The sequence below is a fragment of the Camarhynchus parvulus genome, chromosome Z, assembly GCF_901933205.1.
Source record: "Camarhynchus parvulus chromosome Z, STF_HiC, whole genome shotgun sequence".
In the NCBI taxonomy this organism is placed as follows: Eukaryota; Metazoa; Chordata; class Aves; order Passeriformes; family Thraupidae; genus Camarhynchus; species Camarhynchus parvulus.
In genome coordinates, this window is record NC_044601.1 from 22,973,129 (window position 1) to 22,998,294 (window position 25,166).

Sequence of the window (25,166 nt, forward strand, 5' to 3'; positions counted from 1 at the left end):
TTGTTTAAAAACTAGATGACTACAGGATTCCCAGTTAAAAAATCCTAAACAAACCAATCAAACAAAACCCTGACAATGCCAAATGTTAAAAATTATAAAGAAAGCAAATGCAGTAGGCAAGGGCACTTCTTGGTGATGGTCTATAGCAGTTCATATATTGTTCCATGTGAATATTTCTGTTAACAGCACAACTATCAGCAACAGGAGCAGCAACAGAACAAAAGTATACTTTATTTATCCCTAATGCTGCCCTATGGAACATTTTCTTTTAAGGGATAGATAGCAAAGCAACAAAGTAGCAACTTATGTTAAATTAAGAAAGGAAGTTAAGCATGGTACATTAGCAATATCATGAGCCACATTCCAGCAGATCAGCTTGGCTTTCTGCAGTCAATGAGAAAAGAGGTGTGTTTTCTAGCACAGAGGAAAAATAAGGGTTTGGAGGATTGCCCCACATGTGCATTAGATGCTTTCCAACTATATAACAGCAGCCTAGTTGTGCAAACTCTTGCTCTATAGAGTATTGATAACACCTGTCCAACTTTTTAAAATCTGCAACTCTCTGTATCTACCTATCACATTGTAATAAAATGTTTTCAGAAGTCAGTTCTTTAGGGTATAAAAATCATTAGAAACAAAAAACACCTGAGACTCAAGTCTTTCAGAGACCATGATAAGACATACATGTCTTTCTCTAATGATGCATCCTGGGGTCTGGAGGCTATTGGCTGATGTCAAGACAGCCCTCAAAATATAACAGCAATTGCTAACAACATTCAGATTTTCAGCTTGCTGTATATAAATGCTTTATGGTAATTTTATTCTAAACACTAGCCTGTCCTTAAACATTAAAAAAAAAAATCCCTCAAAACTTCATTATCTGAGATAGCATTTTAACAAACTTTTTTTAAAATCCTTTTTGACATAGTTTGCCTAATGTCTTTTTTCCCAATTTTCAAACCCCATCTATCAGGATCACCTGCCACCATAATTTTTTTCAGAGCAGCAGTTTGAGGTAATGGTTGATTTCAGCACAAGTCTCATTGCACAGTCCATCATTATCTTTCTGGACCAGAGAGATGGAAGAGATTATAATGATGATGATGATGATGATGACGATGATGATGATGATGAAGATGCCTTTAACCATACTGTTCTCCTACACTGTGCAGAGGCAAACAGCTGTGCTTTGAAGCATGTCAAAGGACCTGCTAGGTGAAATGCTGTGATTTTTATTTTTTCCCCAAAAGGCCCCTCTCACTGCATCTTTTATCCCAGAATTTGACCCAGAATTAAGTCTTTCATGGGAAGCTTTGTCTTGATAAATCTTTGACTTCCCTTTTAGACATAAGTACTTTGATAGACTGTGTCTCCATTTTTGAACCTCAGTTACATTAAAAACTTATTGTTTATATTTTTATACTAATATGTTTTTAAGGGAAAATTCCTCAAGTATTCACAATGTCGTTGCACTTATTCTTCTTACTTTGAACTGAACACCCATGTAGTGCCAATAGCATCAGGACTATCACAACTAATTTATTTTCTGGAAGACTAAAGGATTCCATCCAGCGTCATGGCATCCTGGGGAGACTTCAAATTAGATGAAGTCCTTAAATTGCACCTTTCACTGAACATTTTTCCATTTCATTTTGGTCTTTGCAGCTTGTATTATTCAGACCTTTGAAAATCAGACAGATGGATTTCTAAATCTAACAGGTAGACCAGTAAGAAGTATGAACATGGAACTATGCTAAATAGGTGATTAAGTAGCCTCAGTGCCTACAATAACATGTCAACCATTTTTCCATTCCACAGTCCGGAGACTGTGTGGCTCTCACACAGAATTTTTCTCTGTACTTCCCCACTCTATGCCTACACTTCTCACCTGTACTTTCTCAGGAAGAGTAAAGGTCACTTCCCAAATTCACCTTGAAAATAAAATAATCACAAATTAGAACCTGGAAAGCAGGAATTAAGGTAATAAGTAGCCCTGACACCACTAAGTTCTTCCACTTCTCATATAAGTTAGTGTTTTTCATCTTTTAAAAACAATTATGCATACTGTTTCTATGACAACAAACCCAAATTCTTAATTAGTTTCCCTTGGTACTACTACTACTACTACTACTACTACTACTACTACTACTACTACATGGAAGGATAGTAATTTCCTGTGGGTAGTTTTCTCATGTCTGTGCTCTAATTCAAAGCCTGATCTGTTTGTCCTGGGTTATATACAGTATGCAAAGAGCCTCCAGCTTTGGAGAGTTTTTTCCTGCCAAACCCTTTCCCCCTCTCTGGTTTGGAAAGAGATTGGCAGCTGAGAGATGCTGCAGCAGCATGGAAAGCAGCTAGAAGACAGCCATAAGCTGATGTTATTCAGGTTTGACAGGAAAATTAATTCTAGTCATATGATCAAACATTTATGGATCCTAAGGGAAAATCAATATTTCTAGGAGACAAAGTTCCTGTGTGTCTGCATGATTACTACCTTCAAGGTCTTGTGTATTACCAGGACAGCTACAGTATCACTGTTTTTTTTGGTCTTGTATCTCACATAACATTCAGCAACTTTAAGAGGTTGAGCTCCAATGTGGTAACACAAATCCACTCACTGTTCTATATAAAGTCCTTCAATCTCTTCTGATAAGCTTGTTTAATCTCCCCTTATTCAATGATAACATTAACATTTCATGCTTAGCTAGGAAAGACTATTTTGTTGCTGGCTTGTGGTGTTGTTTTTGTTGGGGTATTTTTCTGAAAATGGCATAAAACATAAGCAGGACTTTTCACTTAGATATAAAATCAAATTAGTTAGGAGAAATTTTATGAGGTTTTAAAATGTGAAAACTCAGTAATTATCAAGTGAACACTACCAGACTGTGAATTACCAAAGTATGAGTGGTGTCACTAGAAAGTTTATATGTTATGTTTATATATTTTATTGTTAGCCTAGATGACTTAGTGCTGTATCTTTTCTCCTGCTTCTAAAGTCTGCAATTGTAGGCTGAACTCTTTTCCTTTGAGATACCCATGAAACATCATAGATTTCTCATATTCCCTCTCAACTGTTTGATACAACACCACCACTGAAGTGGTGATGCAAAAATGAATTCTGAGCAGCTCTCAGAAAAACCTCCAGATATTTCCCTCATGCTTTCTTGTTGACTTTTTTCCCAAATGGCATGTGGTACATCTATGAACACATCTTTTTCCTTTAGGGGTTTCATGGTCAATGGAGGTGAATTTTGATGTGTGCTTCACAGTTAGCAAGTTCCACTTTTCTAATTCAATCATCAACCTTGCATCAATTTATATTCGTTCCTAAATCATGAATTGTTTCAGAGATTATAAGATGTTAATTATGACTGGCATAAAAATCAGGGCACTCAAAATTTAGATATAAAATCCTTTAAATTTATTCACTTTTTTATACTTCAAAATGGTCATAAGCAGTGCTGCTACTTAAAACCAACCTGTGCAGTTCACAAGACTTAGACTATATTTTTCCCAGGCCCCTCTAGAAACACTTTGACATATTGTTTATGTTGCACTTCATAGTGCAACTTGTATTCTGTATTTCAGGGTGCCTCATAACCTGTGCCATCACCCATCACCACTGCTGCCACAGTGTCTTGGTTTGGCCATGGACAAATTCTAATCTCTTGAAAAAGCCATGAGGGGGCAGAGCCTGGAGCAAGCGTGGGAGATGGAGCAGTCAGGCTGGGATGCTGCTGGCTGCAAGCTGAGTCAGGCTGGGCTCAGTGACATTTTCCATGTCAATCGCCCTCTGTTTTTGAACATTTTAGTTATGAATATCAATGCTGGTATTTTTCATTTCCTTATCTCATTGGTGTTACCAGAATTGTTCCTATCTCAAGCCTGTGATCTTTGCCTTTTTTGCCTCCAGCCACCCACAGGAAGTGGGGAAAGAGAAGGAAAGGGGAAACAGGCAGTGTGGTTTGGAGTCTCAGGGGCGGGGGGTGAGAGAGGGGAGCACTGAAATGTGGGGGTACCATTCCTAAACCAAGACAGTCTCAGGGCTTTGTGGACACAGCATGAAGAGTAAATGACAACTATTTACATTTCTTCAAGGATACTCATATTAAAACTTGTTTGCAAATAAAAAGATGATGTTTATAAAAAAGCACAGCTAGTAACCTCAAAAAAAATCCTCAAAAAAACTTTTTTCTCTTATTTGGCTACTCACAATCACTTTTTTTTTTAAGCCTCATCCACCTTACAAATTGGTTGAGACCTTCCTTCCACCATCACAATTCCAGTGAGAACTCAGAAAGAGAAACCTCTGAAAAATGGTGATTTTGTCAATCTTTAAGAAAACAGGACTAATCACATGACCTATCCATGTCACAGAAATCTAGAATTTTTCAATTACATGTAGAGCACTAACTGTACCTTTAATTCCTTGATAAATCGGAAACTTGGACTGCTATTCAAATTTCATTGCAATTTACCATGAAATTAAATAATTTATTTAACAGCAACAAGGAAAATTTGAAGAGTTTTCTTCTGTTTCATTTTATGCTCTGCAAACTTGAAATTATTCTCGCTACCATATAAATCAAAAAGGAATCTCCTTCTAACTGTTGGCAGTGCTTTCTACCTGCAGAACACCATCCAGTGCAAGCTAACTCTGCTGTGATTTATCTATCAATGAATTTGTCTGGCTTGGGTCATACTGGATGATTTGATCTTTTCTATCACTGCTCTAAATTAAGCAAGTCTCAGTGCTCCTAACAACTTTGGTGACATTTGCATGTACTATTTCTAAAGCAGGACACCAGCTTCATTGCATTCAAGAAATACTTATAGACACCCATTAGTGCCCTCAGTTGTTCAATGACTTTTATGCAAGTATAAATTAATAAATTAACCTAGGATCATCGTAAAGAAACCTTAACTTTAAAAGCTAAATTTATGTAACAGTACTCTGAATAATATATTATTATTATTAGGTGAAGGAGAAGTTATTTATTGTTATTGAAGAAGTTATTGTCTAAACCAACTCCAAATAGGTTTCATGTGGGATGCTCCATGTAATTAGGATTTGACTTATCATGCTGAAAAATATTAGTGTATCTTAATCGGAAATAATTAGTTATTTTTGTACAACTATCTTTACATCTTAGCCGGGATCCTATACAATGAAACATAATTCCTTCTGATGGTGGTTCTATCCAAGCATTTTGAAAACACTTGAATCTGACTCATGTCAATATAGCATCAGATCAGATGTGTTTTCTGGAAAACAGGTAATTTATACTCACTTAATGTGTCCACTTGAACTATATGCATCAGCTAAATCCCCAAGGTTAGCTATAAGCTCAAAATGATACAGTCTGTAATTACTGAAAGCTTCCATCTGACTTCACATCTACTAGAAGTGCATCCTTTTCCACATTTCCCCAGTTCACCAATAAACTAGTGATGCGCTTAGTCTGAGCTGCTAAAACCAAACATCTTTCACACATTCCTAGCACTTGGGGGTTTGGTTTTGACACTTGAGAAAGTCATTTGCTGCCTTTGCTCAGTAGTCTTTTCTACTTCAGCTTGAGAAAAATATTACCTTCTGTCTATGTAAAAGCAGCAAAAAATAAGTACTTGAACAGGAGGCTTCAGGAAATAGTGTTAATTAAAGCAGTATGTTAAAAAATTAGTGGCACAATATCAACGCCTACTAAAACTGAAAACAAGAGTTTGTGAACAACATTTCCCCTTTTTTTCTGGAGCTCATTTACAGCCTGATTATCAGCTGTGACCTCACATGCAGCTCACAAGCACTGAGAGCTGCAGCTGTGCCTTCAGCTTACTTGAAAATAAGGCTGCAAGCACCTTCCTGGTGCTCTGTTTATTTACTCTAAAATCCAGGCCTGCTGCCACTGCTCTTTTTACTTCTTTGAACAAATGCATTTTAAAGACAAATCTCTAGAAATTCATTTAAACTGTATTTCTTGGATGAGTTTAATAATTGAACTTAAGAGCAATTTTGACATTAAATTCTTGGAAAGGTCTCTCAAAATCCTAACCAGTGTATGCTTAACTGCTTTTCTCCTGTTTGAGGGTCTTATTTTAGGCTGAAATACATCAGAGGTTTTTTTGAAATATGCAATTTTTGTGAGTTATATTATTCACAAATATTACATAGTTAAAAAATGGTTTGGGGCAAAAGAACAACTATAATTATATTTTTTGTTATATTAGGGTTTTTTGTCAAGACCAAAAATAACCAGCTAAACTTTTCATATGCAGAAAATATTTTCTAGTATTTACCTCCTCTAGGGGTGAGAGGTGGTGCACTGAGGTGCAGGAGCAACCAGAATTAAAATTTCATAGCAGAGAAGTAACAAGAGGAGAGGGGAGAGACACGCTTTAAAAAGCAAAACTAAAACTTGCTCACTTCTGAAACATCTGCTGACTAGTTGTTTCTAAGCAGTGAAAACTACTTACAAAAACCAATGCATTTTATTTCTGTATCATTTGAAAAAAATCAGGTTATTGAAGTGCAACATGTTAAACAAAATGGTTTTTCATATTAACACATTAATTATTATTACATTTTTTAAAAATCCATACCTTTGACATAGAAAGATATTAAGGAAGTTATGTAGTGCATGTCAAAATATTTATTTCAAATCCTGCACTTATAATTTAGCTACTTATTACTTATTATTGCTCTACTTCAAAATCAACGTAAGAGTCACAAGACAAGGGATTTACTATTCAAAATGTTATAGCTCTCTAATAGGACCACTGCAATCTAATAAACTTGTATATCAACAATGAGATTTATTTTAAGAAGCTGAAAGTAGCAGTAACAATCATCACCATAAAAGTATAATTCATTCAGCATGGACACTATGAAATATCTTAGGTCTGAAACCCACTAAAAGTATACATTAATATCGTATTTCAATGTTTACTAAAACTAAAACTTGTACTCTAGGTTACCAGGAGCCAGATTAAAGAAGAAATTCCATCAAGATTGCAACACAAAGCCCATATCAAGAAAGGATCAACATTTTCCTGAACCTCCTGCAGGGAAAACAAATATCAAACTTGGTTTAAATTTACTGAAAATTTTCAGTAAGTCTGAAAGACATTTCACCAAAAAATTCTTAGCCTACTTTATTGCTGCATAGACATCTACAGAAATAATAATGATAGTGAGTAAAGAGTTCTACAGTTTTAATTCTTGTTTAAATGAGTATCTGATTAGATGAGAAAGATTAACATGTCTTAGACTTTAAACTGCAATTTAGATTTGTAAACACAGCTGTCTGATATGTCTGCCGTGAGGTAAAATGAAAACACCAATGCTCAGATATTACCTTATTTTTTTCCAGCCTTAAAAACAGGAAACCCCACAGACTATCCCAGGAAGACTGTAAGTGCACGACAACTTTGTTGTAATGCAAATGTGACTATTACTGCTCAAGAATCAGAAAGAAGAAGTGAGCTATAATGGCCAGAAATACAGGAGAAGACTAAAACATAGAGTTTTCATTTGCAAAAAAAATTAAAATCTTTTCATGTACAAAATAGCTGTCAAGACAGTAAAAATACCTATGGTTTACTGCATTATCAATAACGTATTAAGATGGAGAACTGTCAAATTTAAATCTCTATCAGACAGGCCTTTTACAAAGTGCAGAATCACTGGTAATCACATAATCCTCCATCAAGGCAATTTTCCCTTTCTGTTTCTAGGAGAAGCTGAGCATGTATGAGAAAATGAAACATTAAAAAAAGAGAAAGCTACCTAAGGAATTTCACATTTTATATTAGTGAAGGGCTGGCACCCTTGATAATTACTGTCAGAAAGGTCTTGCCTGAAGGACTTCCTTCAATTACAAAAAAATTGAAGAACACTACTACAAGCAAGAATAATAAGTGAGCTGTCAAATTCATATTTTCAACACCTTTTTTCCATGTTACTCTCTTATTTTTTTAACCAATTTTAATTTTTTTGCCACTTCCATTTGGAATGTCTAACCAATTTGTAGGTTTTTCTGTCAAATTTGTAGAGTTCTATTAGAACAGCAATGGGCAAAAAATTTCAAGATGTGTCAGTATTTTCTCCTGACTTCCTTACTGTTTCCAGTGCAGTATCCACTGAGCACCTCAATTCCCTATCACTTTCTCCCCCTCCTTTGCACCAAAAGGTTCAAGCACCTTCAGACACTACATTGGAATCCAGGTAGTAGATTTCAAAGCAGGAAACATGGAATGCAACAAAAGTTGTAGCATGGAGCAAAAGAAACACGGAAAGCTTCACAGCATCATGGGGAAGCTTTAAATAACAGACAGCAATAATCAGGAAGCGTAGCATTGCATATGATCCTTAAGAAAGGATAAAGAATTTGGGACTGGAAAGTCTCTTGCATATGATAAGACAAACTTACACAGCAAAGCAGGTAAGAGTTTCAGGCTTCTACCTCCCTCAACTTTTACACCCTTCCCTAAACAGAGCTTCACTGACCCACACTACTTAGCCCATTATCCTTTCTCACCACGAGATACGAAGACCTTAGGAAGTGTTGGCATTTACAGGTTTCCCCTCAGGATGTTTCAATCCTCTAGCTGCTGTAAAGTTCAACAGTGTTCAGAGACAGAGATAATTTAACATGTTCTCTTCAAATGTTCAGTTCCTATGAACTATGCCTTAGGGAAAGACATCACCACACCCACTGTCCATCATGCCTGAAACCCATGGGCTTGGAGTTTGGTTTCCATTATTTCATGTGATCCCGTTGCTCCCAGCTCAAGACAAATTGACTTTCTCACACCAATAAACCTTTCAGATCCTGGCAGCCCCCCATCCAGTAGTGGTCCCTTAAGCACAGCATAACATTGTTATGCTCATGACTGGACCAACTTTTCATATTTAGGGAGGTCAAACACATCCATGCTTAAAGCCTTAAGGCTCAAAAATCTAAATCTGCTCATTTCCTTCACAATGATGTTTTAAGAAAAAAAAGTCTGCCAATATTTTACTTTTTATTGTCTTTTCTTTTTTTTTACTTTTCTTTTTTTAAAAAAAAACACGAATCCGGTCTGTTTAAAGTAGTAAATTTTTCCCCGTTTCTATACTCAAGATGTCACTTAACAGCTCTTCAGAAACTGAAATTTTATACAATAATGAGTGGAATCAAAAGAAATCAATACTATTTATTTACTTGTTCCCAGTGCCTGGACTGAAAAGGTAGAATATGAATGGAGCATTCTGCACTCAGTAGCTTAAAGATATTTTACTTGACAGTAAAAAAATAGTCTACATAGTACACGTGATTGTCAGGATGTACAGCAAAACTTATTTAGTAAAAATGGGGTTCAATGTTATGACTAAACTCTTCAGACAAAGTCTCAGTGTTGAAAAACAAGCAAAGCGGCTGAGTTTCTGAATCTTGTAAGAAATTGAAGAGGAGGTACTGGTACTTTGCATGCCTAGGGAGAAGCTAGGTTACCTCTACCATATAAAACACTTCTGCTTCTTTTGTGCTGGTTCACTCACAGGCATTCACTGCCTACTGCATAAACTTAACAGACTTTGATCTCTTGATCTGCCTCACAATGCTAGACTTCTCTCTCCACACAGTAACTCTAGACATTTTCCCGTCCTTTGCTGCTTTGCAAATAAGGATGTACCTTCTCCCTAAAAGCAATCCTGCTCCCTACTCTAAAGCTCCCTTATTAGATTCTTTAAATTAGTCCTTACAGCTCTCCTGAGCCTAACCTAACTGCATTTGTTCCATTAATACTTTAGTTTTCCCTTTTTCCTATTTTTTAACAATAAATTCTGTTATTATCACTTTATTATTTCACTCATTCAATTCATCTTTTCACTCATTATAACTTCAACTTTCACTTCAGCTTTCTGGGGTTTGGGCTGGGGGTGGGGATAAATGGGGATACATGTTGGCATGTATTTGAATAGCTAATACCAAGATCTGTGAACGGAGATTTTAAGCAACAACTTAATAAAAAAATGCAACAAAGTAAGAGCAGGAAAGTGGGAAGGACAGTACTCATACAAATCAGCAAAAAAGAAATAGGACAATAGGACAAAAAAAGAAATAGGACAAAAGTCAAAGAAACTGGGGAAGAAATTCAGAGTATGCTAGAAAGAAACAAGACATAACATCAATGCTCCTACTCCCATATATTGTTAATTCTACTATGAAGAAAACTAATAGAAAAACAAACTGTATTTTTTTTCAGCATAAAAATCAATGAGATTTAGTATTGCTTCCTTTAAGACAAAAGGATGAATAACAGCAGCTCTAATAACAGCAGCTCACAACTGCAGCTTTTAAAGATCTCTATTTTCTAAATAATTCACACGTACATGGATGGAAAGGATTACAAAGTACACCCTAAGTTTAAAATAAGGACATTTATCCATGAAATAACTCCTCCTCCTCCTTCTCTTTAATGATATGAGGAGACAGTCTGGCCACATCAAGGCTTTTTTATCTCTGCCTGTTCTTTAGGGTGTCTTGAACATATTTACTAGCTCCAAATATTATTTTACTTATGGAAAAAGACAGGTGAACAGTCTTATTGTACCTATCCAAATAACAAAGAGACAAGAACATTGTTCCAATTCTTGCCTAGGAAGTTCTCAGCTCCTCTGCACTAACACAGACTTCTTCTACTAAACTTTTATTTGTTTCATCTTTTATTTACATTGCAAACAGAATGCAAAAGTGAAACGTTCTTATTACCTTGATAATAGGTATACATGTGCAATAGATACAGGCACATCACATTCATGTCATGCCCCAGCTTTCCTCAAAACAATGCATCACTTTGTTTGGAGACTACCATGTTTCCTAAGTTGGTGGTTCATCATTCAAAATTTATCTGTAGAGTGCAGCAGAAATTCTGCTGGCACAAAATCTAACGCCTACCTAGAGGAAGTTCATGCTTGGCTATGAAAATAAAATTTGTTTCCAGTAATTGGCTTAAAGAGAGGAACAAATTATTTCATAGGTTGGTTGCAAAATAGCATACTTCTGTCATTCTGCTGAATGTATGCTAAAGGATGTACCCACCCACTGAGATCCTGACAGTGTTTCTTGATTCAAGAGAGAGAAACTGTAGAGGAAAGTTCAGAGTCTAACAGGTTTCTGTGATGACTGTAGAAGGGATCCATCTCTGCATTGTATCACTTCCCTCCTTCCATTGAGAAATATGTGCATCTCATACAACATCATTTAATTGGTAAAGTACCATTAAATCAGGACATTAATATCCATAAATATGTTCCGTGGAGAGGGGCACTGAACACACCAGACCTATAGTGTTTTGGGAATTGAGAAAGAAACATGATTAAGCACTAGAAATCATGCTGGGGAAATTGGGTTTTATTGACGTGCTCCACCTGAAGACTGGGATGAAATTATTGCTATTATACAAGAGCTCCTGTATGTTGCTTACTATATTTTCTCAATTTCTCCTAGATATATAATAGTGCCCTAGTGTTCAAGCCATAGAATAAAAGTAATTTTATAATGATCAGCAGAACAATATAAAAAGATTAATTTATGTGATGTAAAGAGAATGCTTTGCATTTTCCTTTTCCATTTTTAACTTCACAGCGTTTTTATCACTTACTCTATTTCAGTACTTCAGTGTCCAAGTGTCCAATAAGAATAAAGAACAAAATGCAATGAGAGAGATCTAGAGTACTGAAAAAGCATGAATATGACATTTTTATCAGTAATTTTTAAACTACTAATATCCTTCTCAGCATCATCCCACAATAAATGCAAGCATCAAATATGTTAATGAAATAAGGAGAAAAAAAGACAAATTATCATGCACAGTTACAGTTATGAAGAATCTCAAACTACTTTGAGAACCTTTTACTTACCTAACTTCAGTAACATACATATATAATAACAAATGCCTCTCCTTTTCACATGTAAGCCACATGTTAATAAAAGTTTTCTGCTTCTTTAACAAAGTGTTTTATAGCAGCCCATGCTGATAAGAAGTGTATCAATAGCAAAGACTTGAAATTCTGTATTTCATAGAATGTCATGAACCCTAAAATTTTTCAAACTGTTTCTGCTTCCCTGCTTCTCACCAAGAAATGAATCCTGGTATCACATGGTACTTGAAGTACCCTTGACAATAATTTGCTAGTAGAAACACTCTAAACCCTAGGTCATTAAAAATTTTCAAACTGAGAACAATAAGTATGTATTAAACATACATCCTGCACAGAAGCAGCATTCACTCAGCATTCCAGCCACCAGCTGTTTGCATCAGTGATCAAGTTTAATTCTGAGATCTCACACTGCGTCAGTTTCTTGCAGTTGATTCATCTTTGTATTCTGAAAATAAAATCTTAGTGGCAACTGAAATGTAATTAAAACATTTCAGCATCTAGGGAAACATAAAATGGCTGACTAGAATGTAGATGCTTAAATAAATCCATCTTATTGCAAGGAGTCTGAGGTATACATGGATTTCAGCTTTTCAGAAAACTCAGGCAAATCCTCCTTAGCTCAAGTAAACAAAAAGCACAGTATCCATGAGGAGACAAATTTTAAAATGCAGAATACTTGGGGACAGGTGGAATATGTTTTTTTACGGTTTTTTTTTTTGTTCTTGTTTTTTCTTTTTAATATAGTTTCTCGTATCTTCAGAGTGAAGCATTGCAGTAAACATTCTTTAAAAAATTAAAAAGTGAAAGCCATGAGCCAAAACAGATAATGAGTTCATTAAACTAGCCATATCCCTTAAGTATTTATGAAACTTGAGGAAAAAGCTAAGTTTGTTTTTCAAAAAACATCCTTTCCTGTAGCTTGTAATTGCTAATGGGATGATTCTGCCATCCTTGTGCATAAATAAATAATGGCAATATATTACTTTAGCCCCTGAAAAGGGCCAGGAAAATACAATCATCTCAAAATGTTGTAGTATATTTAACAAATAGTTACATGCAACCTGGGCATATCCACTATAATTTTAGATTTCCATAAGTCATCTATTGCAGCTTTATTCAGCCTTGATATCTTTTAAGATTCAGAAAACAGAAATTTAAATAAATCCAGAACCCCCCTAAAAATAAAATCAGGGTAAAAAGTGTCATTAATTGAAAATTACAACATACACTTAAAACTTTTCAGAAGCTGGCCCGTCTCCCAAAATTTGACACCTGAAAATTTGAACAATTTCAGATCTACACTACAGCAAAAATTTTTCATAAATATTTACAAACAATGTGACAGCCGTGCACAATATATTCATTATTAAAATAAATGCCCTGTGCAATCCTAATGTTATAGATACTAACAAAAAGGGAATTTCTGAGCAGTTGAAAATATCTTGCATTACAATAGTATCCACTCTAACCGAAATTTTTACACTAACCATATGGTTTCCTTTAAACAAATGGTGCTGACTTCCTTAAGGATTATCCTTTTCTTTAGTTTAGCATTTCCCTCCATCTCATGTTTTAAAAATGCACTTAAGCTGCCTTTAAAAAAACCTGAGTATTTTTACTGCCTCATAAAATCACATTCTCTATCCATGAGTGCAAAATGTCTGTTGAATAACAGAATAATAATACCTCTGTGGAGGTAATTTTTCCATCTAAAACTGTAAACATGCTTTTAGATTGCATCTTTTAGTTTACACGTGCTTCACCTTTGCTCTACAACCTGTTCCACCACTCCTGTGCCCTGTGGATTGATGCAAGGACTGATACAACTTGGACACCTGAGTACAATTTATCTTCTCAGCACTGATTGTGAATGTGGTACTCCTAGCAGAGGCTTTCTCTGTGCACGGCAGGGTCTGTCCCAGCAGCATCCTGTGTGTGGTGGCTTCCCCCAAAACTATTCTCCTGCTCATGAAACAATGCCTGTAAGAACATAAAAAAGTAAATGAGTCCTGCCAATGCATAAATATCTCAACTAATGGTGCTGAATCCCATCTAGAGAATGAAATGTGGGCCATGACAGTAATTTTATGTGCAATAATTGAAATCAACCAGTACTGCACCAGTGCTTTGCTTTTCAGATTCCTGCTGCATTTAGAAATGTCAGAAAAGGACATTCAGTTCAATTTCCTGTATGTATATGAATGGCAGCTCTTTCTTGAATGAATCACTGCTTCTTGGAAATGCATACATGTCACAAAATATCTATTTCTGATTTTAAAATTGTCAGCAGAGTAGCTTCTGGAAACTTATATTTTGCAACAGACAGTGCTCTGACTATTCCAAAGATGGGTTTTTATTAGATGTATGTAGCATTGGAGTCCCTGAGTGGGCAAGGATAGGCTGGATTTAAATCCACACAGGGACTTCACCTATCACATTCCATCCTGGGCTGCAGGCATCTCACTGATCAGGAGCTGGGCTGTGTGACCAGACCAATCAGCAGCTGAGATCCAGGAGTTTTGAATTCCCTATTTAAGAAGGCTCTCAACAGTAAAACACAAAGGTCCATGTTTGTCACATGGACCTTTGAGGTATGTCTGTTGTCCCTGTGTCCAACCACCAACCCCATGGCCTCTAAATGTAATAGATGTAAACTTGCCCTCTCTCAACCACAACTACTGGCATACTTGCCTGTTAGAACATAACATCTTACCAAGCCTTTCCTGACACTTGTCAAATCACCTCCTAACTTTCCTCTTTGAGGAGCTGCTGGATTGAGCTCTGTGAGATATCTGCCTGACATAGTGTATTCAAGGTCTTTTATGTCACTCTACATTCTAGCATGGGGGGAAAAATCCTCTACAAGAAACAAGAGCTATTTTTGACGAGGTATTTTAGTTCTTGGTAGGGTTGGTACAGTATTTGTTTGTGTATATCACTCTTACAACATTAGATTTTGCTCCTCTCTTTTTAACTGCACCATAAATGCATAAAACTTGCATTGCAGTTCAATTATGGTACCAAAAAGCTGTCTCAATCGAAACAGACACTTCCCAAACCTCATGAGAGCAGCTACTCAAAACAGTCTGTACAAAGTAAGTTTTGTCACTGGTTTTGAAAGCATTTACCCACAAATCCTGGCAGCTGCCAATATTGAAGCTAAGCTTCACCACACATCCTTGAAGCATCACACAGACACCGCCTTTCGAGTATTGCAACAAAATGCATTTATGAGGGGAAAAAAAATCTATAATGTCAGGAATGCATCGAATACATGAAATTCCTAAAAAGTAAGGAGGCAATACTTGCAAAAGAACCACATAAAAACCCAAGCAGCCCTAGGCACCTGTAAGATTCACTGCAGAAATGTAAGGTGCCCTAAAGTCAAGCCTCACATAGAAAGAGAAAAGATCTTTGGGACAGGGTTTTTGCTGTTCTGACTCTAAGGACAGTCACACAAAGCCCTTCAATAAGTGCCAGTTATCATACAGTAACAACGCCGTCTCAGGCTGCCTAACATAGATTCCTGCTCCTAAAAGCATTCAGACAAAGTACACATCTAAGAAAGCCTTTTAATTTCAGAAAGCAAACAGCCTTCTGCAAAAAGACACTCTTAGTGGCCAGCAAATTTAAGTCTCCTACAGTGTTACTTATGCAGATTTTGTAAAAAGGTGTGTTCAGTGACTTTAAAATTAAATAAGGTATTGAACAGAAACGTAGCAGATAACAACCTAGTAAGATACTCATCTGAGGGTAGTGTTTCAATGTCCTTCTCTGCAAATAGACCTTCTGATATATGGAATAGAGCCTACTTGAATAAATAAACTGCAGTCAGTTTCTGATTGTGCCTTGGTTTGGTTCTTTTACTATCATGTTATCACTTACTGTAAAAATCATATGAAACATGAAAGACTAATGCAAATGATACATTTTCTTCTCTGCATATTTTAAAAAACTTCTTAATTCCCTAGTTTCTCAATTATTAGCTAGCAGATAAAGATCATGGGTTTCTTCCTCTGAAAGGCACCAGAAAACAGTAAGTCATAATTCTCACACAAATTACATTACAGCAATTGTTGGATCTCTTTAAATCACAAATTGTGTCAAAAATACGATAGAACTTGTTTTGTGTTTTATTCGTGTATTTGTTTAGCAAAAACTTTTTTATTCTGTTTTTATATGGTGGCACTTGCCAGCTACAACACCCACAAGGGATTTTACAAGCAACATGAAGAAACATTTCAAGGTTATAACAGCATACATGTTTGAACATGATAAAATCTAATTTGATGGAATATATTCTGGGCATCTTGCTATGAATTGGTGCATGAAAACAAGGCAGAACAGTTAAAGTGGCCTGAAAGCTCCTTAGCTCTGCTGCTTTCCAGAATATAATTCAGTATGGCAACACATTGGGTTCATGCAGACACTGAAGGGCTGCAGTCCTGTGTGGGGTACATCAAACAGCAAGACAATAAATGAAAACAGTGACTAAGCATAAAGCAGTTGCTAGAATAAAGCTGTTTTTCTGACCTTTAAACACTATGCCTTACACAATGGGTTGATCCAGATTTCTTTTTTATGTCTCTTTTTCGCAGGGAGTTCTCAATTGATTCCTCTTAATGAAAACCGAGGTGTTTATTTTTATTTATAAATTTCCTACGATTCATACTTTTGCATTGCGAGATTGTATTAAAAATATTTATTATGCTTTTTAACCCTGCACAGTGGATGGGAATTCAATATAAATAAAGGTTTCCCAAAGACAGTAGAATATGGTTTAAATCCTTGAGTATTCCTTAAAAATCTTACAAAGTAGGAGAGTTCAGAAAGGCTAAGAGCGCCTTATACAAATCTCAGATTTTAAATATAGCTCTTTTACCATCAAATAATACTCTTGTGTTTCTCTTTATAGCAAAAGAGTAAAGCAGTTGCAGAACAACTGCAAGGGAAAAAAATATACAAAAAAGCGTGGAATAGACATGGAATAGACTATAGACTTTCACAGAGAATTCAATTACTAAGTTCATTTCACTGATTGGTATCTTGGTCTCAACCGAAATGTTATTTTTCTACTGTATTAAACTATTTATTAGCTAGTAAAAATAAAGCAAAACAGATAAAATTCTAGTCTCTTCTGAATGTATTTGGAAACTCAGCATTTCTTGTAATCTTTATTCAGTTTACAGAAAAAAGAAATCTACGATCTAAAAATGGCAGTGAAAAAAAATACATGCAATTTTATTTGGCACAAAAAAGTTTTAGAAATATGAGGAGAAGAGACTAAAGAGCAGATTTCATTTACCTGTGCTGAAGAGTCAGCAGCAGTACAAAATGAACTTGTTACAGAGAGCTCACACCACACCCAAGACACCTCAGTAATGTCTAAGAAACATGGAGGAACGCCTTGGCCTTCAGTCCAAAAGCTGCTGGTTTTATACAGCACCTGCCACAGAGGGAATGGTGTCCCTGAGTGCTGCAGCAACCCAGCCAGAAGGAGCAGGAGAGCTGAATGTTCCAGCAGTGTAATTCCTGGAGATTGCCCAGTGCAACACCACCTCTGCCCTTACTGCATGGAGGGATGGAAGCCATAGCTGGGGCTGGCGTGGCAGGGAGTGGGCATGGAAAAGCTGAGCACAGAAAAAGAATTTAAGGAGTCTTTCTTGTCACCAAGGAAATTGGTAGATTATGGCGCAAAATGTTCTGCAATGGAGAAAGCCATCAGCCTAAAATAAAGTAAGTAACTTAAGATTTAATAAAAGACTGGATTAGCCAAATATTGCTCAGTTGTTTGAAAACTGGAAATGCTGCAGATACTACACTACAATCCATATATTAATGGATTAAGTTACTCCGATCTTATGGCTAAAATGATCAGGTGACTGAACTGCTGATTCAGTCTCCTTGTTTAACTTTTCATTAATTAGTGCATTCAATTTATTGAAACTTTTTGCTTGAAAGCATTCCATGGAGGCTTCATAATATTCCTCTGATTTCCTCAGGTATTCTCAATTATGTTGGCTGTTCAGACATGAAGAGATGCACTTGACAGGTCTATACCTCTCCCATTAAGCACACTGATGTGTTCTTGTTAATAACTAAGGGTAACTGCATTCCTCTGCTTCTAGGTGTGATGCACAAATCATTGCAGAACAGACCATACTTTAACTCTTAGGGAAAGGAAGTCATAGCCATGAATATTCTATGGAAAAAAAATCTGGTTTCTGAAAAGAGGGGTGTGCTTGTGAATTAAAGTTTTATTTAGTGGCTGAAAGTATTTCCTCTGCTCTGTTTTTTAAAGGCAGGTGATCATTCACCAAGGTCTTAAACTAGACTTACAGATTAAATTAACCTTATAGACCACAAAAACATAGAGGATATTTTTTACCAATTATTTTTGTATTCTAAACTCCTGGCTAGCTAAAGATACTGTACATACAGGTGGACCTGGAGATACTTGACAAAACAATCTAGTGTGGGCTAGAAAACGTCAAGTGTTTTGGCCTTGTTCAAGCGTAAAGAAGTCAACAGACTACAGACCTAAGCCAGTTTGCAGCAAAGTAAGTTTTATTTCTGCTTCAACAATTACTTTTTTTTTTGTGAAAGGAGAAGACTCAAAAAGCAAACTGCATATGACATTTTTAACACACTTATTTACTTAGAATACCTACCTTGAGTAGCTATCAACATGAAGTCTTTAAGAAGATTAATTTCACACTGGAAATGAAATTGCTTGCTATCTTAGAGACATTTTAAAAGTACACTTAAAGCAATACATATGTGAAGGCAAGTGATAAGTGGAATTTCATCTTTGGAGGAAGGGTTTTTACATTTCCCTGCAGGTAAATGAAGGAAATACTGATGTATAACTAATAGATTCTGTGAATTTGAATTTTAAAAATCCAGGCTGAATTTATCACTACAGCCCATGGGGCTTGTTAAAATCTGTGTGAAGACCTAAGCATCATCTTCCCTTATCTCAATGGGCTTTAAAGTTGCTCTGATATAATATTAAACAATGAATAAAATGATTCTTCAACATGAGAGTATTACAAAAATAACTCCATAAGCAGAGCTGAGCTTTGAGATAAAAGCAGTGCACACCTCTCTTGTGCACCTTTGCTAGGAGTCAGAGCCCATCAGTGTAAATGGCTTGTGCTCACAGGTATGCAAGAGTGTCCTCCAAACTCCAGTTTTAGGGAATCAGAGGTACTTGCAAAGCTGCTGCTGTAGAGCAATATGCCCAAAAAAGATCCTGTGTGCAATGTGGCAAAACTTCACTCAGTTGCACAGGGTTAACCTATAGTCAAACATAGTAAGCGAGCAGTGTAGATTAACAGGGGAGCCAAAGCAAGGAAAGAGAATTCCTTGCTGCCTCTCAAGGGAGGAAGGAGCTGGCATAACCTCCCGCCAACATCAGCACAGATGGGATTCACTTGTGTCTGTGAAGGGCCCCAATCACCTCTCAACTGCAGGCGGCTGTCATTAGGCACCATCAGCTCACCTGCCCACACAGCTAGAGCAAGGTGTTCCACCCAGAGCTGCAGGCAGGAGATCTCATCACTCTGTGCTGCAGCTGGGAGGCTTTGGGGCCCTGGTCTGCTTGTTAGTACCACCTGAGCTTGCAGAAAATCAGGAAAGTGAGGACAGTGAGAAGAAGGGAAGGAAATAAATGTGAAGGGATGCACCTTTGAAAAACCTCAGACCTTTCAACAAAAACAAACCTAAGTGCTTTTTCAAACATTTCTGTTGCTGAAAGGCTACATTATAAAGAGCCTTTGCCCTCTTATCTGTCCTAATACTAAAATAGGTTTTATTACACTTACTCTTCAAGGTAGATGACAAATAAGCAAGTACACAGATGCTTTTCACACCACAGTAAGCACAGTACACTGCATGCTCTTTTCATCGACATGAAATTTCTCTGCTAGGCCCAGAGAATTCTTCAGTATTAATGCCCCTGACCCTCACAGAAACTGCAGTACAAGAAACAGAAGAAACCTCCTCTCAAGCAAGACTGCTCTATAGCTCTCGGGGTCAGCTGCTTGTTCTCTGCCCCCGAGGTGAGTTGGGTGGTCCAGGGAGCGACCCCAGGCTCTGAAGAATGAGACTGGACTCTTTGCTGTTCGGTCTTCAGGTTGTTTATTAAGTCTTATCTACAAAATTTTCTTCCTGGCAGACAGAGGTCTGACCAGCAAGGCAGCCACGACGCTCTCTGACCGCCCCCAAGGCTGCTCCGTCTCTTATACCACAAATTACGTATATCATATTTACCTTTACCTTCCAATACCTATCACCCATGTTGGACAGTGCACCCCTTCCCCAAACCAATCCCTGAGTGCCAACACCACAGCAGAAGATGGAGAACAAGAAGAAGAAGGAAGAAGGATGAGACACGCCCTGTTCCCTCCATCTTGCCCCCATTACCTTTATACAAAAATTTTTAAAACTTATATTTTCACCCTGTGTACACCTTATAAAAACACCCTTTAAACCTGTGACACCTTCCAGCCCTCATACCAAACTGGCAATTCATTTGCAGGATCGAAATCCAGCCACCAAGTGCTCCGGGCATCATGCCAAGATCTCCGAGCCCCCTGACGGGGTTTCGGCTCTCGACGTGGTCTCGGGGGACTCCTCACATCCGGAGTGATGTGCAGAGTTCCCACATCTCCCCCTTCTGTTTGCACCAAGAACACCTCTTTGGCAACTCGATCCATAATCCCGCCGCACACATAAAAGAATGCATGGTATGATGAGCAGAAGAACTACCAGTATCATTAAAATATAAAATCCCATTTTTAAAATTCTTCTCCATAAAGGAGAAGGGTCAAAAAATTCCACCAGATCATTGATCCAAGTTCCAGTGATTTCGCCCAGCTTTTTTATGCTATTTTCTATTTTTTGAATATTTTGATGAATCGATTTTGAATGATCTGACAGATTCATGCAGCACTGAACTGTCATCCCAGAGTCTGCGACAGCTGATGAACCTTAAAACAACAGAGAACTGGAGAACTCATGTCCGGATTCATGTTTCTCCAAACTCCCTTTGAAAACAGGCTCAGCTATCATATATGGCCAAATTGTCAAGCCAAAGGGACTTGAATACTTTTTGATGCAGAAAACATCTGGGCTGATTGTCAATCATTCCATTCAAGTAGAGCTAGAACTTGGCCAGAGTTCGAACTCTAATTGATGGACATCACTTAATACATTTTAAAACAAAACACTTAAAAACAGCAATTATGAGTAGGAAACCTTAGAATTAAAAATCAATCAAACCATTAAGTAATTGAATTCCTCCGAAACTTCTGTCTGGATAGAAATTCTTCAAACACAGCAAACCTCTTAAATTCTCGGCTGCAGTACTCTATAATAACTGAAGAAATAATGACTGAAGAAAACCATGAAACTGGCAATCTGGATTCAAAAGAAACCCAAAAAGCATGAGTAGTTAAGAAACAAAAAGAGAAGATTCTGAAGAGACACGTAGATGATCTTGTAGATGATCACACAAAGAAATAATGAAACACATTAAAGCTGGCTGTAAATATTACAACACCTTGATAATAATTCTTATCATAAATTCTGAGAATTCTCATTATATAATCAACTTATCAACAGGAAGTGTTTGAAGGGGTTATCACGATCTTTTTAAAGTATTCATATAGCATTAATAACAATCCTCATTTATCAGTATCACCTATAAAATCCAAAAATAACAAAGGTTACAAACTCAATGCCAACAAAACTCTGAACCATTGGAGAATCAGCTGATGATCCCAGAGATAGGATCTGATTGATATTTCTCAAATGCTCTGTCTTCAGAGATATTTCAGGTAATTGAATCATTACTAATACTTCTATCTTTATATGGTAGCTTCCTTCCCTTGGAGGCATTTTTCACAATAGAAGATTTCCATCTACATCATATTTCGAATAACATTGATTTGCACAGGTTTCCCCTTTTTTTTTTTTTTCCTGTATCTTGGGCAAAAGCCCGGTGCTTTCTCACTTTACACTGATTTTGGACAGCTTTTGACTCTATCTTTTGCATCTGAAGCCTGATCATCTGGTAAATGCTGTTTCCGTCACTTCTGTGGGACCGGACTGTTGAGGAGCTCGGTGTGTCTCACACAACATGTGCTGCACCCGCGAAAAATCTCCAACTTGAGATTTTGATGGAGGCTGAAACTGTGTGCTGGCTGCTGGGGCTGGCTGCGTGCCCGCCGCCACGGGATCGGAGCAGGGCCGGTACCCCGGGCACACTCTGCACCCTGACCAGGCCCCGTCTCTGCCTGTGACCGACACCCGCGCTGCCCCGATCCCGATCTGGCTCCGTGCCAACGCCCGCGACCGGCGCGCGCGGTCCCCGCTCGGCCGGTGTCCATGCCGCGTCTGCGAACTGGGGAAAAAACCCTCCCCGCTCCGACTTCCCGTGCGCGTTCCCCGGGTGGCCGCTGCTCGCGCGCCATCGCAGTCGGGCGGCTTGTCCCCTTCGCGCGCGTCTTTGACACCCCCTGCGTGAAACTGCCGCCGCCAACGCGCATGCGCCCGCCTCCGCCGTGCCTCCCGCTCCCGCGGTCCCGTGCTCCGCTCCGTCCGGCCGGGCCCCGCTCGGGGCTGCCCTCGCCGCCGCCGACCACGCCCTGGACGGCTGCTGACCGCCCGCTGTTGCGATTGCGTGCACCGCCGTGCGCGCTGTGGCCTCCAGTGCTGCTGTGCCTGCGACTCCCCCCGCTGCCGCCGTGGCCCCCTCGCCCTCCGCAACCCCTACGGCCGCCTCTGCGGCTCCCCCGGGCTGCTGGCCGGCCGGCGCCGCCGTGGCACGGGTTCGCCAGTCGCCGAGAAGCAGCTCTCCCCCGGGTTCCCCGACCCCCTCCGCCCTCCTCCCTCTGAAAGTTCTGGGATTTCTGGGCTTTCTGGGGACCCATGGGACCCTGGGGACTCTGGAGATGATGCCAATTCCTCCCACACCTGTTTGCCAGGCGTTACTTTTGCCCCTCCCTGGTCGGTAAGGGCAACTACCACCTGCTGATGGCAGGATGGCTTCCCTTCCCCCATCCTTGAGAGAATACTTCCTGCCTGCTGATAGCTGGCAGACCCCGCGGAATTCCGCGAAATTGCCTCCAACATTATCCTTACTGGGGATAAAAGCTTCAAGGCCGTTTTTTTTTTTTTTGGTTTTTTGTCATGCCCTGTAGGGCTGGCAAGGATCGGGCTGCTTCTAGCTGTGCTGGCATTTGGGATTGGACACGCGAACGCCTCCCTGGGGCAACAAAGGTCTGACCCGAAAGGCCTGGAACCGGAGGAACCGAGACTGGAGAAGGGGTGGAGCTCCCCGAACTCGAACCCCGAGCCCGCCTCCTCCTTGCCCGTGTCGTCACAGGGGAACGGACACGCCTCCGACCACGCCCCCCACTTCTTCCGGGCATGCGTAGCCTTGGGCACGCCTCTCTCCTCCCCCTCGCTGACGTCACTGTCTCTGTCCCGCTCCGCCTCTGATGTTCCTTCCTCCCCGGACTCCCTCTCTTCCCCCTCTGACGCCGTATCCATGACTCCCGACGGCGCGCGCAGTTCCCCCCGCCTGTGCCTGCTTTTTTGCCGCGATCCTGGCAGACCTGCGCGGTTTGACTTCCGGGTATGGGGTTCCCCCCTGCGTTTCCCCACGGGAGCCTGGAGCTCTGCAGCTGCTCCGGCTTGCTTTCCCCCCGTGTCCGATGCAGTGGAATCGAACCCTGACTCCTCCCCGGGTCTCCCTGTCTTGCCTCTCGCGCGCACTTTGGGCACGGCTCCACCGGGGCCCGCTGCCGCCGCCGCCGCTGCGCTTGAAGCAGCTTAAAAATCCTTGCCCCCCACCATCTCCACGGCCTCCCCGCCTCCCGGCCCCGCCGCCGCTGCCTTTGCAGCGCAAACGGGTCCGCCGCGAGAACGGCCTTCCCCCTCCCCCTCTGGCATCTCCCGGGTCCCTCTACCCGATCCTGAGATCTCCCCCCTCCCCTTTTTCTCCCGCGGGCCGGTCAGATGCGCTGTAACAGCGCAATCTGATTCCTCGATCCCGCTTGGAAGTGAGGAGATATCAGAGTCAGACCCTGAAACTTCTGAAGTGTCTGAAATTTCTGGGTATTTTTGAGGTCCCGCAGCCCCTTGGGATGAGAGAATTGCAGATGGTGAAATCCTTTCCCCCCTTTTATCGGGGCCTGCCTCTTTTTGGGCAGCTGGGAGCAGAGCCAATCTCCTTCTCTGGCTTTGCTCCTCTCCTTTTCCTCTGTCAGAGATCTGACAGATTTCCGCCGGGCAACTCTTTTAGAGATTGCCTCAAGCATAACCCTAGCTGGTGCTAGTAATTTTGTGGCTATTTCATCCCTTTTAACTGCTGAGAAGTAAAGATGTCTATTTATTTCTTGCCAAAAACCGACTTCAAACAACAGACGCGTCTCTGTATAAGGATAATTGCGTCTGACCCAAAGTAAAAGATCTTTGAGCTCCTTCTTAGAGATTGAAGGGGTTTGTGCTTGTGCCACGCCCTGTAGGGCGGATAGAATGGTCAGTTGTTCCTGGGAGAGTGTCCCCCCCATGTTCTTAATTCTGAACCTTCTTACCAAAGCGAGGTCGTCAGGGCAGTCTGGAAGTCCTGCTCACCGGCCTGCAGCTCACAGGAGGATGGATCCCAGGCGCGCCTCTGGGTCCGGTCCAGGCTGTCCTGCTACGAATTCTTCTTCGGCGAAGGTGGGAGTGCAAGTTGACCTTGCGTGGCTGCCTGCTTTCCGCTGCTTTGGCTGCTTCCCAAGGAGGTTTATCGGAGCCCTCCTGGGAACGAGTCCAGCTCTGGGAGCTGCCCACTCGAAGTTTTTCTTCGGGTCCTCTTCGAAGCTGATCTGGAGCTTGCTTCGGGTCTTCTCTGGGTGCCCCTTGGGCGCCTCTGCCCTGGCTGCCCACCCAGGGACGCCATGTCTCGGGGTCGGCTGCTTGTTCTCTGCCCCCGAGGTGAGTTGGGTGGTCAGGGAGCGACCCCAGGCTCTGAAGAATGAGACTGGACTCTTTGCTGTTCGGTCTTCAGGTTGTTTATTAAGTCTTATCTACAAAATTTTCTTCCTGGCAGACAGAGGTCTGACCAGCAAGGCAGCCACGACGCTCTCCGACCGCCCCCAAGGCTGCTCCGTCTCTTATACCACAAATTACGTATATCATATTTACCTTTACCTTCCAATACCTATCACCCATGTTGGACAGTGCACCCCTT